This window comes from Tenrec ecaudatus, chromosome 10 (assembly GCF_050624435.1).
Source record: "Tenrec ecaudatus isolate mTenEca1 chromosome 10, mTenEca1.hap1, whole genome shotgun sequence".
Taxonomy (NCBI): domain Eukaryota; kingdom Metazoa; phylum Chordata; class Mammalia; order Afrosoricida; family Tenrecidae; genus Tenrec; species Tenrec ecaudatus.
The window spans coordinates 78,753,373-78,760,172 of NC_134539.1; positions in this window are offsets into that span (position 1 = coordinate 78,753,373).

The window sequence follows — 6,800 nt, forward strand, 5'->3', positions numbered from 1 at the left end:
AGTTCAGCTCCACGTCCTCCTACCTCAGTGAGCATTTCCCTGATGCTTCCTGGGGAATAAAGCAGAAACCATCCCCTGAGAACCTTCGTGTCCAGCCTCCAAACCTTTTACCCCTGTGCACAAACACCCTCCGTCCTCACCGCCTGTTACAGAGAAAGAACCATCGCCCTCCTCTGCAAAGGAATGGCCACTGGGTTCCAAATGCCCTCCCCTTACCCCTCCTGGGTGACCAGTCTCCCACTCTTCTGGATTCTTTAGAACTCCAAAGAACATGAATCTCCCAAACTCAAACTAAGGAAACACCACGCACGGCTATCCCCCTAACTGTGGCTCTGTTACCCTCCCTCCTGCCACCTTCAAGCCAACCCCTAAAAGTGTGTGTGTGTGTGTAGTTTGCCACTAGTCTCACTTCCTTCAATCTACCTGCGCCACTGCGTGACACAGACCAAGGCTGTTCTGCCCAAGCCACACCCACAAAGGCACTCTCCGCAACAGTTGACCATGTGGAGCATTCCCCCTCTCTGGAAACCTGACTGCCCACCAGGACCCACACTCTACCAGTACACAGCCCAACTCTTGCCTTCCCCCCAAACAGCCTCCCTCTCAGTGCCCCAGCGGGAGCCCTGGGAGTCACTGTTGACAAGTCCCTCTTTCTCCATCCATGCATCCACACCATCTCCTGATCTGGGCAGGTCCGCCTCCTGCACTTGGCTAAGAGGTCTTGCCTTCTGCACTGCCACTGGTCTGACTCAGGGCCTCAGCCCTGGTCACCGGCCAGGCCTCCCCACCACCAGGCTTTCTCCCTGGGAACAAGTCCTCTGCACTCAGCAGAGCACTCTAAATGCCCCACTTCACACCCAACAAGGCAGAGCTTCACACCCAGCAAGGGCAGGGAGGCCCTGTGCAAGAAGGTGCCTGCTCCCTCCCGTCCTCTCCACTAAAACCTGCTGCTCTAGCCAGAGTGGACTGTTCAGGGTTTCCAGGAAACTCCATGGGTTTTGTTTTGTTTGTGGAGCCCCCATGATGCTTGGCACGAGGTCCTTTCCTATCGGCTTACACTTCCGTCCTCTGGAAAGCCATTCTTGATCTGTCTGGGGAACCTTCCCTGGCATCCTATACGATCTCACTTACTCAGTAAATAAATATTGAGCCTCTACTATGGGCAGGTCCAGTGCTAGGTCCTGAGGAGACCTGCCTCTGCCTCTAAGATTCTAAGATGCTTACAGTCTGGTGAGCAAGGTAGGAAAGAGACCCGTGGATCCATGACCATGCCAGTTCCAAAGGAGAATGGAAAGTAGCCTGGGAGCGGGAGGCCACCCTTAGAGAGAGGAGGCAGCCAAAGGAAGATTCTGGAGAAGAGTGTTGCTAAGGGAAGGCCCAGTTGGGATAAAGATCCCGGGGTGGGCACAGGCAAGTACAGCTGGAGCAAAGTGGACCAGGGAGTGTGGCAGGAGATGGTTAGCTAGGTGGGCAGGCCAGGTAACAGAGGGCCCTGAAGTCTCACCTGACACAGTTGGCAATAAGCAGAGAAGTGCCTCTCTGGTGCAGAGGGTGGGCGAAGCACCCAAGGGCAAGGGTGGAAGCTAGAAGACTTTGGGCAGAGCTGAGGCAATGGAGGCAGAGCCCCCTGTGGGGTTGGATGTGGGAGGCAGAGAAATCAAGGCTGGTTCCTACTTATGTTTTCCCACTGGTTGGGCCGGGGCTGCAGCTGCTGTGTTTCCGGAATGTGGACGTCAGGCTCTGTTTTGGACATTAACTTGCCTTTCAATCACCAGGTCCCTGGACAGCACAGATGGTTTGCTCTCTACTGCTGAGCTCAAAGTTGGTGCCTTGAACCCACCCAGCGGTACCATGGAAGAAAGGTTTGGCAGGTTGCCTCTTCAACGATTACAGCCAAGAGAGCTCTCCAGAGTCATTCTGCTCTGTGACGTCGGGTTGCATGCACCAGAATCAGACCCATGCCCATGGGATGCCATGCAAGTGATCTACTGAAGCTTCCAGGCAGAGGGACCCCATGCTCTTTCCCACCTGACTGCTTGGTCTTCTCCTGGTGAGACTGAAATCTGACACAAGGCCACCCCATTCTCCATGACAGCCCTGAACCCTAGACCTGAGCCGGCCAGAGCACATGGCTCCTGCAGTAAATGTGATTGGACGTGGACTTCAGTGGGCTGGCCAAAACCTGGAGTCCCACTTACACTGTGTGTGTGTCTGTGAGAGAGAGAGACAATAAATAATATACTACAAAGGTAGTATTGGGCAGAATTCACAGAAATCCCAAAGCAGTCATGCTCAAAGCATAATCCCTGGGACCAGGAACATCAACCTCATGTGGAAATGGCGAGAAATGCAAATTCCTAGGTCCCTCCTTGGACCTATTGACGCAGAAACTTGGTCCGAGACCAAGCAATCTGAAGAAGCCCTTCTTTCAGGCGATGTGGGTACAGACTCGGGTCTGAAATGCTAGCCTACAGGATGTAAAGCCTCATCCTCCAGGTCATGTAGGTCTCCACACCTGGGGAAAATGACTGCTTGGGCTCAGACTGAGTAGCAGCCAGACAGCCCAGAAACACCTCCACCAGCTCAAGGTTTCCCCCAGCTGCAGCCTCACACGGGTCCCATGCTCATCGTTGTTCCGGCTAAAACCAGGCGGTGGCGCCTGTGCCTCAGGCTTGACTCAGGCTGCTAGAAATGGAACCCCAGAAGGAACTGGAGCCCTCCCCAGTGCTGTCTTCCTTCTGGGGGGCCCTGCTCCATGGCCTGCCCGCTGGCAAGGGATCTGCAGCCTGGCCTTCAGCAGGGAGAGGGGCACTGAGGCTGCACTCCCCAGGGTGGGGGGGCTAGAGGTTAGGGGGATGGACTGGAAGAATCTCCCCTATTAGGAGGCAGTGGAGGGCATTGAGGTCTGTGGGACATGGGGACCAAGCCCAAGGAAGAGCTCTGGCCATACCCCACTAACCCTCTGCCTGTATTCTCAAGCTCACGCAAAGTCTCAGGTGCCCCTCTCTTGCCAATGGGACAAGGGCAGCCTGGAGGTGCCCCAGGACCTTGGCAGAGAGCGCCCCGGGGGATGGGAGTCCTCACAGCCTGGCAATCAAACAGGTTGGAAATGGGGGTGCAAGACGGGGAGTATGCTTTGACGGAGCTCTTACCAGCCGCCAGCTTCTGGGCTCCCTCGCTGGACCCCTGTCCTGCTTTGTGGCCAGAGGAGCCCCGCGCTTCTGGTCCTGAATGCAGCTCACAGCGAGGAGTCCAAATGTCCAGTATGGGCTCCCTCCTCCCCTCAGATCCAAACCCAGTCTAAGAGGACCCAGGGCTGAGCAGAGGCTGGCCTTCGCTTGTTTCCCTGGCCTTTTTCCTTACTCCTAGAGCTGACCAAGAGCACACCCCGCCCCCCCCCCCAGCCCTAGCCACGGCTGGAGCCATTCCTGCCCATGCCACTTAGACCCAGGATACCCTGGCTCCTGCTCCAGGAATTCGCACACGCCCCCCTCATCTCCAGGGGTCCCACCCAACACCCACACCCACTGCTAAGGACCACCCTCTCCCTCTTGGCCATGCCCTCCTCTCCCAGGAGCCCAGATGTGGAGCTGTCCTCCTCTGAGGCTCTGCCTCTGTCCTCAGGAGGCTGGTACCAGGCCAGCTGTTTCTCTTTCCGGGCAGCCAGCTGTTTTGCCCATCAGGAAGGAGCCCTGGCTCTTCAGCTAAAACCGTTGCTGCGGCTGCTGCAGCGTGGCAGTCCTGCTGGGCCGGGGCCTGGGAGCTGTTAACTCCTCTTGGCCGGGCAGTCTCTTCCCCCAGCCAGCCCCCAATGGATCCCTTCCATCCTCACCCCCTTTCCTAAGGAGGCCGATAGTCTCAAGGTTGTTAGAGACCCCAGGAGGAGGAGCGTTGCTAGCCCACCTCCCCTCAGCAGAGCCTGGCCCTCAGGTGACCCCAGGTGAGAAGACCAACCGGGGAACTCCAAAGGAGAGCTGCTACTTCCATTCAGGTCATTAGAATAACAATAGTAACCAGCCCTCTTTGCAGTTGCTTGTCTTCTGCCCGGCATCCAGCTAAGCGCTTTAAAATCTGGGGGGAAAGTGGGGGTGTTTCCTTTACACAAACGGGAAGCCAGGCCAGGCTAAATCGCCAGCCCCAGCTCACAGGGAGCTGGGGTTTGAAGGCAGGCTGGCTTGCCCCTCTCTGGCCAGCCCAGCTCGCCCTGGCACCCATGTTGGTCAGGGCTAATCATTTTCTCTGCCGCCCTGGCCTGAGTCTCGGCATCCCCGTCTGTGAAATGGGGGACTCGGTGGGTGGAATGACCCACAGCAGCAGCTCCACGGTATTGAGCCAGCAGGCTTCCTGCTCAGTGCGCCTCCAAAGTTATTATCCGGGTTACGCCTCTGTGGCGGCGGCCAGTCTGGGCTAGAATCCTAGCTCTACAGCCCGTTGCCTTTAGCCACACCAGGACGTGTCTCCACAGCTTACCGACTAGTTAACGGCACTACCTGCCTCTCTGATTTTGTTATGACAAGGAGAGAATGCAGGTAAAATGGGGGTCCGGGTGCCCAAGACAGAGGATGTGTCTGAGAAGTGTCACAATGGGCTCAAATCATTGTGAGCATGGTGCAGGATCGGGCGCTGTGCCCATCGCTGTGTGTCCGACAGACTCGGCAGACCCAACAAGAGCATGAACCGTTAACAACAATTCAGAAGGATCCACCACGAGGTCCACCCACCACAGTGCCCCCATGCCCAGGATGGGGCTGACAGGCAGGCAGGAAGGTTCTGCCATTGCTTGTGAGTGAGGAGGGGAGGGTCCTGGGTCCTTCGATGGGAGAAGCAGGCTGGGTTAAGAGGGCACCGATGACTCCCGATCATAGATACTAGGGCAAAGCTGGAATGCAAACTCCATTTGTGGGGCTCCCAGGTCTCCTGCTCTTAACCCTGCACCCCTGTGGTCTTCCTCTCCCAAGGCTGAAACTCTGGTGGGGGAGGGGGACAGGGACAATCCCAGGGCCCAGACGGCCCAGAAGATGACTTGGCCTCGGCTGGGTGGGATCTCAGGATCTGGGAACGACCCCTCGGGATGCAGTGACCCGTGGTCTTCCCCTTTGTCCCCTCCCGCCTGCCCACCATGGGTCAGTTCCCTGGTCCCAGCCTAGACATCTGGGACTGGGGCAGACAAAGGGCTGCAGGGGTGGGTGGGTGGGGGGACAATAACCTTCTATCCATTTTCAGATGCCGGGCCGGGCCAGGCCAGGGCTGGGGGCCGGAGCCCCGGCGAGGCGGTGCCAGGTCCCCCGCGGGCAGCGGACAATGTTGGCAGTGATGGAGAGGAGCTGTATTTTCAAAGCGTTTTGTTCCTGGATGACCCCCTCCCCACCCCACCCCATCCACCCCCCCACATCTCACCCCAACCCGGGGGTGAGGCCCCAGCCCCACCCCTCAGCCACCCAGGCCTGGCTCCTCAAGGCTTGGGGACCGGCCACATTCTTGACCTCAGGGAAAAGTTTAGACTCTTTGCGCCCTGGGCAACAATAACAGTGTCACAGACCTGATTTAGGAGCCCTGCTTTACCATCACAAAGCAGCAGACAAAGGGCTGGGGCTGAGAACGCCCTGCTTCTGCCTAGGAGCCCAGCCTGTGGTCCCTCCCTCACTGCCCACTTCTCCCCTGGGCTCCTAAGGTCTGGGTGCCTGGGGCCCTGCCCAAAGGCAAGCCAGCTAGGGGAGGCCCGAGGTGAAAAGGGAGAAAAGAGATGGGGAGGCAGGAGGGGGGTGTCCCTTTCCATCACCAATTTGCTATGTGACGCTGAGCACTCTGGGCCTCAGTTTCCCTCTCTGTATAAGGGCGATAAATCAGCAGCTAGCTGAGAGCAGGAGGCTGGAGTCTCGTGGAGAGACATGGAGGGAGCCACGATGGTGTCCAGAATGGTGTAGAGGTGGGTTTGCCATTCGGTTCTGGGCACTTCAGGAGAAGCCAAACCCCTCCCCCCCGCAGCCTTCAGCCTCTTTGTTCCTTGCAGTCTGGGCAGCCTCCTCACCAAGCAGGTGTATTAATTACAGTGAAGAAACTGACATCCAGAGAAGCAGAGTCACTCGGTCAGGGCCAGCCAACATGGAAGCTGGGGGGCAAGAGCAGAGACAAGGCTTGTTCGCTCCTGATGATAAGATACTCCAGCGGGCAAGAGTCAAGAGCTCGGAGGCAGCTGGCTATGGGGGCTTCTGGGTAAGAGGGCCTCCCCTCCCCCGCCAGAAGGCTATGAATAAATAAATGTCCGATTACTCCCAGGGGAGGGGGGGCTTCCATCCTTGGAGCAGGTGCCTTCAAACACGAGATTGATTCTTGTCTGTGAGCGAAGATTGGCCCGCGGCTGGCCGGCCGGCCAGATGCAGGGGAACTGGCACCATGACCTCTAGTGGATTTGAAGGCAGTGTAGGAGCACACTCGGCTCTGCAGGGAGAGTCAGGTTCAAATCCAGGACTGACTCCTTCTGGCCCTGTGTCTGTGGGTTCTGAACCCCTGGTTTCTGACCGTACAGGGGCCTGGTGGCCACCTTCAGACAGTGCTCAGTGCTGCCGATGACAATTCGGTGAAGTTCTTTGTGGGCAGTATTGGGCTTTGAATACAGCATGCGAGACTACGAGTTGACACCCAGAGCGAGGGAGACCTGGTTCTCTGGGGATCTGATTGTGGCTAGGCGGGGACAGTCACGTGTGCAGGCACATTGTCTGAGAAGACAGGAAGCTCAGAATCGTCCCCACGCAGCCTCCCAGTTCCCTTAAGTTCCTAGGGAACATGGGGAAGGAGAGAGG